At 38.7% G+C, this 16015-nt stretch overlaps 1 pseudogene; it reads left to right on the top strand.

Moving 5' to 3' along the window:
- The first annotated feature begins 499 nt into the window (after positions 1–499).
- Positions 500–3858, top strand: LOC147883723 (putative pentatricopeptide repeat-containing protein At3g13770, mitochondrial pseudogene; annotated as a pseudogene).
- The last annotated feature ends 12157 nt before the right edge of the window (positions 3859–16015 follow it).

Raw genomic sequence — 16015 nt, 5'->3', positions numbered from 1 at the left:
GTTACTCCCCATAGAGAATGGTTCTCCACTTATGACAGTGGAAAGACAGGTTGTGTGCTTCTTGGAAATAACTATGCATGTGACATAGTGGGAGCAGGTGACATAAAGTTTTCTTTTGCAAATGGGTCTGCTTTTGTTTTGAAAAATATGAGACATGTGCCTAAGCTGACCAAGAGTCTCATTTCAGTGGGTCAGCTAGATGATGCTGGTTTTCGGACCACCTTTGGCTTTCAGAGTTAGAAATTTCAGAAGGGCTCTATGGTTTTGGCAAGAGGTGTCAAGTGTGGGACATTGTATTCCTTACATGTATCAGGGTGTTTAAACAATCATGTTGTTGCAACTTTCAACATTTTTGTGTGGAATCAAGAGGGAAAAACAAAACTGAAGACTCTTCTCTTTGCCCCTTGTATTTGGCTTATGTGATGAGACGCAGACTATTTGCTTCTTCAAAAAATAGATATATAAGTGCTGGTAAAAAAAGGTATGAGAGCATCACGATTCGAGAGAACCCAAAACAAATTGCCAAAAACAAAGGAGAGATGAGACTGATACGACAAGCGTCATGTATGTCCCTTGCACTACGTCCTGGTGCCATATTCAAGCACCCTAAGCTCACCCATGCAACCCCTGTGTGAAAACTTCAGCACAAGGCTATGGCCCTGGAGGTCCTGTGTGCAAGGGCGTCTCTAGCACATGCCCACCGGCAGCCCGAGTAGCAGCAAAGCAGCTTCTACCAACACAAGACATGCGACTCTTTTCAGCGACCTGGAGCTGCTTCAGTTGCACATGCTGCGGAGGCCCTATTCATTGCCTGCAAGGATCCCTCTCAAAAACGTGGGCCACGGATGCTGCACGGATACGAGGGATACCCGTGATTCCAAAGGAGATTCTGCTAGTTATGCTTCTCTCTTACGTCGATGCGTGAGTGCGAAAGCATTGTCGGCTGGTAAACATATCCATGCCAAGATTATCAAGGATAAACTCGAGCAAGACATGCCTCTGTGCAGCCTCCTCATAGAGTTGTATGGAAAATGCGGAGCGGCAGGGGAGGCAAGGGCTTTGTTTGAGAAAACGCAACGGCAGGATCTGCTCTTATGGAATCGCGTCATTAGTGCATATTCTCGCCAAGGGCTAAGCTTTGAAGCCTTGCAGCTGTTCAGGCAAATGCAGGAGGAGGGCCTGCTGCCTAGTAAGGTCACATTTGTTTGCATTATTTCTGTATGTGCACGATGTGAAGCTTTAGCTGAAGGCAAGCGTATGCATATCCGCATAACGCACATCGGGTTTGAGTCCGAGGTTGTCATTGGCACTGCTCTTGCTAACATGTATGGCAAGTGTGGAAGGCTCAAGGATGCCTCAAAGGTTTTTGATCGACTCCCAGTGCGTGATGTGATCGCTTGGAATTCAATGATTACCATGTATGCCCAGCGCGGGCAGGGCAAGGAAGCTCTTCAACTTTTTTCTCGAATGCAGAGTGAAGGTGTCATGGCAGACACCGTCACTTTTGTCAGTAGCCTTGATGCATGTGCCAGTCAGCCAGCCCTGGCGGATGGCAGGAGGATGCACAACGTTATCCTAGAAAATGGGCTTGAGTTGGATGTCGCTGTGGGAACTGCCCTCGTCATCATGTATGGCAAGTGTAGTAGTCTTGATGATGCATGGATAACTTTTATTAAGATGCGTGAACGGAATGCAGTTTCATGGAATGCCATGATTTCATCGTGCGCCCAGCATGGGCAGAGCCAGGAGGCCCTCAAATTGTTGGGTCAAATGCAACTGGAAGGAGTAATCCCAGACAAGGTTACTTTTATCAGCATTCTTGATGCATGTGCCAGTGAGGCAATACTTGCCGTGGGTGACCGAATCCATACCTCCATACTGGCTAGTGGCTTAGACTTGGACGTGGTTGTGTGGAATGCCCTTGTTACAATGTATGGCAAGTGTGGACGCCCAAGGGATGCACGATGCATTTTTAATAAAATACCCGATCGAAACATAGTGTCATGGAATGCCATGGTTGCAGTGTATAATCAGCATGGCCAGGGCATGGAAGCCCTTAGGCTTTTTGACCGAATGCTTCAGGAACGAGTTATGCCAAACAAGGTTACAGTTATCAGCATTCTTGCTGCTTGTGGCACTCAGACAGCTCTGGCTGACGGCAAGCGTGTGCATGCCTACATCTTAGACAATTTTAATGTCGAGTCAGATCTTGCTATGGGGACTGCCCTAGTCAATATGTATGGTAAGTGTGGGAGATTGAAGGATGCTCGTGAGGTTTTTGATGGAATGCTAGAACGAGATGTGGTTTTGTGGAGTGCCATTATCTCAGCATATGCACAGAATGACCACGGCATGGAGGCTCTTTTATTTTTTGAACAAATGCAGAAAGAAGGAATTCTGCCAGACAGGGTGACATTTGTCAGCATTCTTGATGCATGTGCCAGCCAGGCAGCACTGATTGAAGGTAAGCACATACACAGGCACATTATGAACCGTGGAGTAGAGTCTGATGTTGTTGTGGGAACTGCCCTTGTGAACATGTATGGCAAGTGTGGCAGGGTAGAGGAGGCACGAAGCATGTTTGATAAAATGCCTAAGCGAAACTCGATTTCATGGAATGCCATGCTTGCTGTGTACTCCCTGCATGGTCAGGGCAAGAAAGCACTGGAGCTGTTCCATCAAATGAAAAGGGAAACAGTTTCTCCAGACAAATCCACCTTCGTTAGCGTTCTTGCCGGATGTAGCCATTCTGGTCTTCTTGATGAAGGTCGTCAATGTTTTCTGTCAATGGAGCAAGATTACTCCATATCACCTAGTCTTGATCACTATGTATGCATGATTGACCTATTCGGGAGGACTGGGCAATTAGATGAGGCAGAGTATTTTATCAATGGCATGCCCCTCCAACCTACACTAGCATCATTTATGGCATTGCTTGGTGCCTGTCGCTACCAGACTGATGTGAAGCGAGGGGAACAAGCAGCAATGCATGTGTTTGAACTGGAGCCAGAGAATCCTGCACCATATGTAATGCTATCAAATATATATACTGCAGCTGGCAGGGTTGATGATGCAGCAAAGCTGATTGACAGGATGAAGGCCAAGGGCTTGAGGCAGCAGCTGGGCTGCAGCTATATTGAGGTTAAGGGTAAGGTGCATAAATTTGTTACGGATGACCAACTCCATCCTTATAAGGAGGAAATATATGCTGAATTGCAGAGCTTAAGCAGGAAAATGGAAGAAGATTCTGGAATTTATATGGTCACGCCTGATTTAGAGAAGAGCGACCAACAAAAACTTCATAGTCATAGTGAAAAGCTGGCCATTACTTTTGGGCTTATCAGTACACCTTCTGGAACTCCGCTTCTTGTCACAAAGAATATGACGGTATGCTTGGACTGCCACTGTACAACCAAGTTTATTTCCAAAACAACTAATCGTACAATCACCATAAGGGATGCTAAGCGCTTTCACCATGTGAAGGATGGAGTCTGCTCATGTGGAGATTATTGGTAATATGTGCATATGGAAAAGTGAAGGATTACATAGCTTACAAGCAATTCAGGTCCAGGATTGGAAATTTGGCATAGGGCCTTCAAAAAGGTTTCCAGCCACAGAATACCATTACATTCAAACTCAATCATTGCATTAAAATAACACTATCTTGCGGTGTTGTACAAAAGGAAGAAACTGCCCCATTGATGCTCAGGGACAGCAGTCCAACAAGCAAAAGTCTATCAATACTAAAAAACCATCACGAGTTAGAGAAGCTAGTCATCTAAAAATGTTGGTTATTGCTGTTGACTCTCACATTTTAGAACATTCGTCTCTAAGATTTTACTAGTTTCTATTTGTTGGACAATCTAATGTACACTTAATTCCAGGGAGCCTTATCTCTCTCATCATTTAAGGGGTTTAGCTTACTGGAAACCCATCCGGAAACCATAAATTTATTAGAAATTTGAACAGTATCATTAATGCTTTTAAATTCAAGAAAATTAGAAATGATGCCTTTCAAGAGTAGATTGAACATCAAGCAAAGATATGACCAATCATACATTGGATGACGGTAGGACTCTTACCACACTTTGCGTTACCGATTTTCAAAGATGTAATTTTCGATGGCTCAAGTGGAGTGAAAGGTGTCACAATTTTCAAAGATATAATTCTTAATGTGATGCGTGGTGAGTGACTGCTCTAGATTGTAATGGTTTAAAAAAACTACTCCGATCAAAAGAAGATGGTCATTGATGTGGGGGGCTACCTTTCAGGTATGAATTGTGCACCATAACAACAAATTCTTCTACAAAAGCCACTCTTACACTCCGAAAACCACTACAAAATCTTCTCGTCAACCCTACACTCCAAAAACCACTCCCATTAATGAAACACTGCATGTTTAATACAATAACAGTAATAAATAAATAAAAACACCGATGAAGGCATGCCCTTGTTTGATGGAGATATTCCTATTAGGCACATATCAACTATGTACATTATAAAAATGTGTTATGTCTTGCTATATTGTAGGTAGATATTCAATTCATAGAACTTACCATTTTTTTTAAAACGTGAGAAAAAGAACTAATAGATTGTTGTTGATGTCCATGATGTTTATAAAGAAATCAAAAGCTTCTTATAAAAAAAGAATCATGCAAGCACATTGCTATGGATTGTAAAATTTCCCCTTGTCCGTCTCTTCCTTCACCAATTGCCCCATTTTCATAAGAAGCATCAACTCTTTATTTTTTCTTGTTGTTTAAGATAGGAAATAACATATGATATTATATTCTAGGTCAAAAAAGACATTTGCATAGTGATAATGAAAATTCACCTTATATTTACTTGTACTTAAACAAGAAACTTTAGCAGAACGTACTTGAAAGATGGATTAAAGAGTTCTCATCCTTTTTCCGTGAGTCCCTATTGAGCGATGCTCTCTCACTAGACCTTGTATCTCTCTCCCTAGACCATGATTTTGTGAGTATGTCTGACTCTTGTTTGAAAATTCTTTTGACTATGCCTATCATGCTCACTTTATTACAAGTGTAGCTTTGCCACTGCTCAATATACACAAGTTGTTCTGATGATTGCATTTGACTTACGGATCATCTGGTGCATTTAATCTGATGATTTAATTTTGTTATACATCCTTGGATATAAAGTGTCTTTGTTGTGTTTACCCTACTCTTGTAAGGTTTCACCTAGTTCCTAGAATTGGTTTTTTACAGGTTGTATGATGGAGGCATTCTCTATGGTTGATACTTACTGACAGATAATTTTAAGAATCCTTCTCTTTAAGCATTCTCAGTAGTTGAGGAGACATTCTCTATGGTTGAGATTTTCAGATAGATAATTTTAAGAATCCTCTTCTTTAAGCGTTTTTCCCATATGAGATTGAATTCTAATGGAAATATGGTTGTTGAATGTCTAAAGCAAGTGATACTCATCTAATTTTCTTTGGTCTCCCTGGCTCTCACCCATGCATTGAATTAATTGCTTGAGTCTTCATTGCACCATTGGCTATGATTGTTCTTATTTGTTTGTAGCATCTTGGAAATACATTGCATTCTATCACATGATATGTTGAGTGGTTGGGACCTGTACTTGCTCATTCTAAGTACTTCCCTACATTTCCAGTGATGATGACTTTTTCTTGTTGTTGCATCAATGCTTTGTCAATAGGTGATTGCTAAAGTTGAAAATTCAAAAGGCCATAATGGTTAGCAGTAAAGACCTTGTTCCTGACTATTGATGATTGTAACCTAGGGATGTAGACTTTGCCTGGCTTACGTTCATAATTATTGTGGCTCTCTGAGTAGTTTCTAGAATGTCATATCCAATGTTGTTTTTTATCACAAGCCCAAAGGTTATATTAGAAACATGGTGGATGTTCAAAGGAAGAATTCTTTGCTTTTGTTGTTAAAAAAGATTGATAAGATGTAGATGTTTTGTTGAATTGAATTGCAACAATCCGAATGGATGGTTGTCTTGGATCTTAGTAGCTTTAGTAAGATTTTTTGTTGCTCTTGCTAACTACAGTAAGGTTATGTACTGCTCTTGTTGAGGGTTGTATGTTGATAAGGATGCCCACTTCAGTAAGATGCCTTGCATAGCCAATCATTGAAAATTAAGCTTATAAATTATTCCTTTGATGGGAATTTTGTTTGAATATGTCGTTCTCTGGGTTTTCAAATTTGATGTAATTTTTGCTTATGAGGCGCTCCCTCTTTTTCATTTGATCTTATGAACTTTAGTGGTTGGATATTAACAATGATTTTTATTCTTAGATTTTTTGGAACTTATGAATGAGGCTTTTGATGGTGAGGCTCGAGATACGATTATTGTTTTCTAGGTATTAGTAGTGGTTAGCAGTGTTAGAAATGGTAGCGCTAGTAGTGTTGATCCATTTGAATAGGAGGTCCTTTGCCTAGTGATAAGTGTTTTGTGAGTCGAAGACTTGTAACCTCAATGCAACTCTCCATGCACCATCAGTTTTCTTTGTAATTTTGTATTCTCACCTAAGGGATCTATATGTGCAATTGGAATTTGTTGGTGGGCTATATTACATCTTGATAACCTAACTCATCTTACATATATTGGTATATTACACTTTGAATGAGCCATAGTTTCTTGTTTACTACTATATTATAGCTTGATAAACTATTCTCTAGGACTTTCATGTATATATTCATCAAATTTAGGGTTTAACATTTTGTAGTCCTAACTCAATGGATGCCTTATTATCATGCTTATGTGCTCAAAAACATGTGTGTGTGTTACGTGATAATTTCTACGTGCCCATTTGTTTAGGATATAACATTTCTATGAATAAGAAATAAGAAATTTGAAAGAATATAGCCGCAAATTTCAAATGTGAAATTTAAATTTAAAAGCAAAATTTTAAAATTTACTCTTATTTGAAATTTGAAACGCCTACTCTTTCTACCAAGATCGGTTTTAAAACCGATCTTAGATAAGGCAAGAGTTGGTTGGCCATGCTATGAATATTCATCAACATTGAAGCCATGTAGAAAATGGTTGCCGATGCATTGCCACACAGTCTCCTCCAATCACAAGCTATAGACAAAACCAAAGCACAATCATTTGAAGCCATATCGAAAGACTATGTACCTCCAACTAGAGTTCCTCCTCCAGTGAGGAGGCATAGGTTCAAACTAGGAATTATTACACTTTGAGAGATCTGAACGTACCTGAAATCTATTTATCTCCTCATCCCAAGGGTGATATTTACAAAAGTTGTACATAAGATCATGTGAGACCCCATGGTTGGTATGGAAGCAAGAGTGAACCCCTTAAGGAAAAAGTGAGAGTTGTATAAACCAATATTTCCCTAGTTTTATTCTTTGGCTCCCTTGGTTGTGGATCCAGCTTCTTATTCTTATCTGGCCCCAAATGGAATCTTAATAATGCTAGTATTTTTTTTGCTTTCTTTATCTAATTTTGTTATTTTCTTTTTGAGTGACAATTCTACATTTATCAAACTCCTCGAAATTTTAGGAGAAAAAATCTCCAATGATTACTTTTAATAAATAGTTAGAATGACTTTATTATGGGCATATTCTTGTGATGATCCTTGAATTTTATTTAACTGGAGGAAGTTAAAATCAAGGAAGTTCTACCATGTGTTGTTTCCATTCTTTAGCAAGAGTTGCTTACCAATTGCGTTTAATGCCATGGGTGTGTTGATGGTTATGGTAGACAACAATGTCTTCTTTTAACAAAGAATCTCCATAAAACACTTATTTTATTAATTTTGGACTCATATGTCTACATTTGGACTAATCCTTAAAATCCTTCCCAAATGAAAAGTTTACTTTATGAAAATATAATTTGGGAATGAAAGGTTTACTTTCTAGCACTGGTATTTCCACATAATACATTTCAGAACATCCCTCTACAATGTTGCACTAATAATGCAAAAATTACTATTAAATCCTAATTTTGTATTCTTGTTTTTAAGAATCGTATTCTTAAATTAAAAAATCCCTTGAGTTATTAGTTTAAATCCATGAAAAACCACGCTCTTAAAGATTCACAAAATTTAAAAAAGGTATACACAAGAGACTTGCAAGACTCTTTTTACTTTCAATGCAGAAAACTATAACACTCTTGAATATTCAAGAAATTAAAAGGTTTATATAGACATGAGACACGATGGAAGTCTCTTTTATACTCTAAAAATAGCAATAGCTATGCTTGCAAATTTACATTATCATAAGTTCACAAGAAATATTGCTCTGGATGAAAGGTACAAAGGATTTGCCGTGGCGTTTTCAATAATTTATTTATGCCTTTACAGTGAGTTAAGTACAAATGGGCGATCCAAACATGAAAGGATCTGCTGTGGCCTTTTCAATAATTTAATTTTGCCTTTACAGTGAGTTAAGTAGAAATGGGGCGATCCAAACATTTGCTTGTTCAAATGTCCTTTCTATCATCATAGGAATGGGCGATCCAAACATTTGCTTGTTCGAATGTCCTTTTTGTCGTCACTTGTCACTTGGGTACCATCTTCATTCACTCTCATTTGACCACCACCATCACCTTTAGTCTTTCTCGATATTTGAATGGTGTTATCATGGGCATTCTTCATTTGCTCTATCTCCTTGTACTTCCTCCTTGGTGAGCATCTTTATGAACTCTATAATGTGCGAAAAAATTGGTTTCGGTAATTTTATTTTTTCTTCTACATCATACCCCATGTGCTTCTTTGTTTTCTTCGTCCTTAATTTCCAAGATACTATGACTGTCTCTGTGGAAAGCTTTGAAATTGCATCATGATTTGGGACCCATTCCTTTTTCAGACAACTACTGTATAATGTATTGTTATCCTGGTTCTCCTTCCTACCCCTTGGCTCATACCATATCGTTGTAAATGTTGTAGCTCTCCCCTGGTCATCCATGCTCATGTCGAGCTCATGTCCACTACTTTTGCAACCCAAAACTTCACGTTCTCATATTCACCATCTGATGGTCGGACTACAACAAAACAATGGATGTCTATGTCTATTTGTGGCATAAACTCTCTCTTTTTGGGTCCACAATATGGACGTGCGAGCAACGATTCAAACTCATTTTCAAAGAGACCACATGCTGGGCGCAAGTCGTTACCAACATTTGGCCAAAATAAAGGCCGTTTCACCTTAATATCATCTTCTCACATTTTGCAAGGTCCTTTATCAATTGGTAGGTCTTGCTAATTACAATAGTAGTGTGTTCCTTCCAAGAGCACTCCCAATTAGGAAAACCCCGGAGCATTTTCTCTTTGTATGTAATAAAAGCTTTTAAGCCTTCTATTTCACCTTTGGATTTCTCGTTGAATTCTTTTATAGGAGCCCATGTTGGATACATTCCTTTGCCAAGGAATTGAAGTTAAGAGACAATAAGGTTCTTCAGGTTCTCATTTTGTATCAAGAGAATAGTGTTGCCACTGCATCACTCGTTTTTCATCCTTTAAGAAAAAGCGAAAATAGTGTGGAGCGCCATGGCCTATCAGGGCATCACCACCTTTTTGTATGAAAGGTGGAATAAAGCTCTTCCAATCATACATCCTTTCAACCATTGAGCATACTGTACCTTCCTTGCAACCACCAACTTGCCTCCCACATTTTCTTATCAAGTCATGCATCGTCTCCATGTCCTTGTGTTTTAGCTCTCTTGAGATTGTGCTAAATACTTGATCGATATCCTCATGTGTGTGCCCAACCAACAAAAACCCAACTTTAATCTCATTGAAGATTCTATGAGCGATTAGCATTGAGAAAAATGCAAAGAAGAGTACATTCTTATTCTCTCATCCATAATTGTCTGCTTGTACTCTTAAAGTTACTGGTAGCCGACCTTTTTCTGCATGTACATTGTGAAGTGCCTTTGTAATGGATGTTACAATTTGATTGCTATCATGAAGATGCAAGGAATCAATCCATATGTTTGCAAAAAACTTAAATCCATGCAATAACACTCCACATAGATGTGTCTTTAAAAAGTATTTTCCTTGTAGCTTAGGTGGAGTGTTTAATGAATCGAGGTAATGTTGTTGTATTTTGATCCATACCATCTATAGTAATGCACATGTACTCATTTGGATGAGTAATAGCTTGCTCCTTCCAAAATGCATATTTTATTCGGGAATGTCGAACAAATTCATGATGAAATTCTCTCTTTTTTTTGTATGCTTCTTTTTGTTTGGATATGTTGCACTCTCAAGTGCTCGCATTAGATCATCTTGCAATCGTTGCACTTCGACATTTTTTGCCTCTTTGGGATTTTAACATGTCCAAAGCTTTTTTTCCTAAGAGTATACAAAGTATGAAAAGATGTCGGAGCATGCCCTCTTTGCCTCTGTGTCTCTCCAATAGAGTTAAATACTTCTTTTTTTGTCAAACTTATCGAAAGATGCATTTCTGATAGATGGGGTTGTAGTAAAGCATTTTCATGAATGTAGTCTTTCAAAATTGTTGTTGCCGCAACCATTGAGGCTCTTGTTTTGGGCCTTCTTGTGTTTCCATGAATGTTAAATTTTACTCCGTACTTTGCTTTATTAGACAATTTCCAATATGTGCCATGGGATAATCCTGTAATAATGTGATATGCATTATTGTAAATACTTTTTCCATTTACAAGAAAGCAAGACAATCTCGTGAGTAGGTATTCAATTCTTTTGCTCCCTTTCCTTTGCAAGACATGTCTTCTACACCCTTGATGTCATATAAGTTAATGGATCGCATACATCTACGCTTACAGCATGTAGATTGCATTGCTTTTAGCATAACATCTTCATTCATTACTCTTATTCTCTTTGGTTGCTTTTCTAGATCTGTCTGTGGACTCACTTTCGTTTCATGCATCTATATGTCCATTTTGGGGCCTTTTGTACATCCTTATTTGGATTTGTGCAACAGTCAAATACCGAATATTCCTTTGTTGATCTCATCCTTGCTTTTGATACATTCGTAGAACCATTTGTAAAACATTAACTATTTTATAGTCAAAGTCAAATACCAAATAGTCCTTTGTTGATCTCGTCCCTACTTTTGATACAATCGTAGAACCATTTGTCACAGTGGCAGACTGTCTAGAATGATCTTTAAACTCATCTATTCCTGATAGAACATCACTGATTGATGCACTTTCTATGGATTTCATAACTCCATAGTCTTAAAACTCCTCTAGTCCTAAGAGAACATCACTTATTATATCATCGTGCATGATTTCCATAATTCCATAGTTACTTGGTTTGACTCCAAGAACTTTATTAGTATCCACGAAGCCATCCATGCTTGATAAGATATCACTTTTGATATCTTTGCCCAAGTTCTCAATGTGCATGAACTCAGTCACTCCGGATAAGGCATCACTTGTGAAATCTTTTTCTTTCTCAGTACCAATGAACTCATCGACTCCTAATAAGATGTCATTGCTATAGTTAAGTGCATTGGAATCATCCATCTCTGAAGGAATAGAGCTTGGTACATTGGCATATTCTTTCAATTCTTTGATATTGTAGTATACATTATGTTTATCATTAAAAGCCACATGCCGAGTCTTTCCAATCTTTAAAAATTGCAAGCTCCATCTAAAATCCTTACCTACCTTATGGTAGGGACCATCCAATGAGATTGAGTTATCATCCATACCATCATCAGTAACTTTTTGAATTCTCATCTGCGCAAATGTCCAGTGTTCCACTTGTTCAAATCCCAAGACTTAACCTTTTGCTACGTTCTTATTTGCAAATGATATCATTTGTAAAATATCTCCCACTTTAAAATCCAAAGATATGCACTTTGTATTCCTGATGACATGTGTTGGATAAGTCTCATCTCTGTCCCATGCAATAAATGCTTTGTTGTGGAAGTATTATAGGGCATAACATCTCCAAAGATTTCCATATCCTCACACTTATGCTTTAGCTCAACATGTGCACTAAGAATCTTTGATACGATAACCGCCACCTTATGTTCGCCAAGTCTTCTAAAGTGACAGATAGAATTTGGATCACTTTCATGGATTGTAGCAAATGCAACTACTTCTATTTTGCAACATAGAATCACCTCCATCCCTATAATAAATTTGTAGCCATCTCCTTTGTGAGTTTCCTTTGCAAGCAAGTTGTAACAACCATTATAAAGAACATTAGTCTCTTTTCAATAATCTACTTTATTAATTATTTAGAATTCTAGATCTTGTTTAGAAAATATGGGAGGTCTTATTTAGAAATCTGGGTTTTCAATAAAGGATTTAGGATTTAGTAATTACCAAATTCCTAAACCCAAACCCTCTAAACCCTACCCCTTACCCTAAATCCTAAATCCTTAACCCAAACACTCTAAACCCTAATCCTTGCTCTTTAAACCCTAAACCCTAATCTTGGCTCTCTAAACCCTAAACCCTAAATCATAAGCCCTAAATCCTAAACCTTAAACCCTAATTCTAGGCCTCGAAAGCATAAATCCTAAATCTTAAACCCTAACCACTTAGCCCTTAACCCCTAATCCCTAATCCCTAACCCTAAACCCTAAATCCTAAACCCTAACCCCTAATCCCTAGACCCTAAATCCTAATCCTAGCCCTAAAAACCCTAAATTCTATACCCTAACCCCTAATCCCTAAACCTTAACCCCTAACCCTTAAACCCTAAACCCTAACCCCTAAACCCTAATCCCTAAATCCTAAATTCCTATACCTTAACCCTAACCCTAACTCTTAAATCCTAATTCATAAACCCTAACCCCTAATCCCTAATCCTAAAACCCTAAACCTAAACCCCTAAACCCTAACCCCTAATCCCTAAACCCTTAATCTTAATCTTAGACCTCCTAACCCTAACCCCTAATTGCTAACCCTTAACCCCTAAATCTTAAACCATAATCTTGGCCCTTTAAACCCTAAACCCTAAACCCTAACCCCTAAATCTTAAACCGTAAACCCTAACTCCCAAACTGAAACTTGTGTACCCTAACCACTAATCCCTAAACCCTAAATCCTAATCTCTAATCCCTAAAACTTAAACCCTAATCTTGGCCCTGTAAACCCTAAATCTTAACATCTAAACCCTAACCCCTAATCCCTAAATCATAAACCCTAATCTTGACCCTCTAAATCCTAAACCCTATCTCGTAAAAACTAACCCCTAAACCCTAAACTCTAAACCCTAACTTCCAAACCCTAAACCCTAAACCCAAACCTCCAAACCCTAAACCCTATGATTGATTTAAGTAATATCGTTCATTTAAATAGTTTTCATTAGGATTGATAAGTGGGAGTAGAAGTGGAAGTAGAAGTATGGGAATGGGAGTGGGAGGAAGGGAGGGTGGGAGTGGGAGAAAGGGAGGGTGGGAGTGTGGAAGTGGGAGTGGGAGGGGGAGAGGGGGAGGTGGGCATGGGAGTGGGAGTGGGGGAGGTGGGGGTGGGAGTGGGAGTGGGAGTGGGAGTGGGAGAGGGAGTGGGAGTGGGTGGGAGAGGGGAAGGTGGGAGAGGGGAGGGTAGGAGAGACCAATGGAAGAGTAAGTACTTGGATGGAGGGGCCAATGGGAGACAATACAATGAGATGTAGGGACCAATGAGCGAGAAGCACTTAAAACCCTAGCTTTTCTTATATATACTCTCCTCCTCTCATTCTTTCTCCCATTTCAATAAGGAAGAGCAAGAGGAGAAGCAAGACAAGGAGCAAGAGCAAAAGCAAGTACAACCATACATTTCAATCCCAACTTTCTTCCAAGTTTTTTTTTTAATTTTCTTCTTTGAAATTTTATTCTAAAGAGAGAACTTAGAGAGACAAAAGAGAGAGAGAGAGAGAAAGGTGGAGAGAGAGAAAGAGGGACGGGAGAGGGAGGGAGGGGAGACGTAGAGAGAGAGAGAGTAGGAAGTCACGCTACCGCGATAGCATGCGCGCACGAGAGAGAGAGAGAGAGAGAGAGAGAGAGAGAGAGAGAGAGGCAAGGGAGAGGAGAGGAGAGGAGGAAGTCGTGCGGCAGTGTGAGAGAGAGAGAGAGAGAGAGAGGGGGGCAAGGGAGAGGAGAGGAGAGGAAGAAGTCATGCGGCAGTGCGCAAGGTAGAGAGAGAGAGAGAGAGAGAGAGAGAGAGGAAATGGAGAGGAGAGAGGAGAGAGATAGGGAGAGGGGAGGGGAGAGAGATAGGGAGAGGCTGCCGCGGTCGTGACAGCGAGAGAGAGAGAGAGAGAGAGAGAGAGAGAGAGAGAGAGAGAGAGAGAGAGAGAGAGAGAGAGAGGAAAATCTAGGGAGGGAAGGAGTGAGAGAGAGAGGGAGGGAGAGAACGAAAGAGATAGAAAATCTTACCAATGAGGAGGAGAAAGGAGTACGCGACAATCAAGGAGGGATTTTGGAGGAGAGAGGTTTTGATCAAGGGATGTGGGAGCTAAGAGAGAGGGGTTTTTATGGAGGGATGTGGGAGCTACAATTAATGAGGGATATTAGAGGAGAGACATTGAAGGAGATTAGAGATGACGATGGATATAGGAGTAGAGGTGACGATCAAGGAAGGAGATTAGAGGCTACTAAAGAGAAGATAGGAATGACTAAATGTAAACGTGTGGAAACTTGAAAACAAAACTATGCACCTTGGTGTGTGATTTAGTCAAAACTTGAACAAACAAAACTATGACCCTTGGTGTGTGAAAAGACAAACGTGTGGAAACTTGAAAACAAAACTATGTACTTGGTGTGTGAAAAGACAAACTTGTGGAAACTTGAATTTTAAATTTCCTGCTTTTTTTAAATTTTAAAATGAGTTTCACTTACATTTTCAATTTACTAGTTTAATTTCTCAATTGAAACTTATGGCATATAGTAGAAAAAAAATGTACTGTGTTGGAATATAGAAAGTACAATTTTAAATTTCTCACCTTTTTGAAAATTTTAAATTAGTTTAGCTTTCATTTTCAATATATTAGTTTAGTTTCTCTCCTTTTAGGGAGAATTAAAATTTTCTTCTACTCAAATTTTGTATTTTTTATTTTATGCCTTATTTTCTAAATTTTATGTTTAAAATTTCATATTTTTCATAAAGTAAAATTCTTATTAATCTAAACTCTAAATTCTTATTAGTTTGAATCATAAAATTTAAATTTTAAATAAATTAAAATTTTACTTTGTCAAAATTTAAACTTCTTATTAATGTGAATTTTAAATTCTTATTAGTTTTAAGTGAAACTAATTTGAATTAAAAAAGGGTTTAGGGTTTAGGGCTTAGGTTTGGGGATTTGGGTTTCGGGTGGGAGTTGGGGGTTTAGGGTTTGGGGGTTAGGGTTAGTTTGGGGGTTTGGGTTTAGGGTTTAGGGTTTAGAAGGCCAAGATTAGGGTTTAGGTTTTAGAGATTAGGATTTGGGATTAAAGTTTAGGGATTAGGGTTTGGAGGTTTTGGTTTAGGTTTTAAGGTTAGGGTTTAGGGTTTGGGAGTTACGGTTTAGGGTTTGGGGGTTTTGGTTTAGGGTGTAGGATGTGGGTAGGGTTTAGGGTTTGGGGGTTTGGGTTTAGGGTTTGGGGGTTAGGGTTTAGGGTTTAGGGTTTAGGGTTTAGTATTTAGGGTTAGGGTTTAAGGATAAGGGTTTAGGGTTTAGCATTTGGTGGTTAGGATTTAGGGTTTGGGGGTTAGGATTTAGAAGGCCAAGATTAGGATATAAGGGTTAGGGCTTAGGGTTTAGGGTTTAGGGTTTATTGAGATTTTAACTTCTTATTAATGTGAATGTTAAATTCTTATGAGTTGTAAGTAAATTAGTTTTTGCAAATAAAAATATTATCTCATTTTTAAAATTTTTTTGTCTCAATTGTAATTGTCTTTTTTAAACTCATAACCTAAGCAGATTAAAAAGAACAATGGAAAAGAAATTATTTCTTGCTTTTATTCACTGCGACAGTTGGTGGTCTAGATTAGCATAGGTTAGCTTATCCTTAAAGGAGAGAACTCCAAAAAAACCAATTAAAGCCATGCTCAAAATTTTTTGACTAGTTCCTAATTAGAGTGAGTCCATTTG

The sequence above is a fragment of the Dipteris shenzhenensis genome, chromosome 27 (genome assembly GCF_047967505.1).
Source record: "Dipteris shenzhenensis isolate YYH24624 ecotype China chromosome 27, Dip_SZ_1.0, whole genome shotgun sequence".
Lineage (NCBI taxonomy): Eukaryota > Viridiplantae > Streptophyta > Polypodiopsida > Gleicheniales > Dipteridaceae > Dipteris > Dipteris shenzhenensis.
The sequence above is the reverse complement of the archived record's forward strand: the minus strand, read 5'-3'. Positions and strand labels throughout refer to the sequence as shown.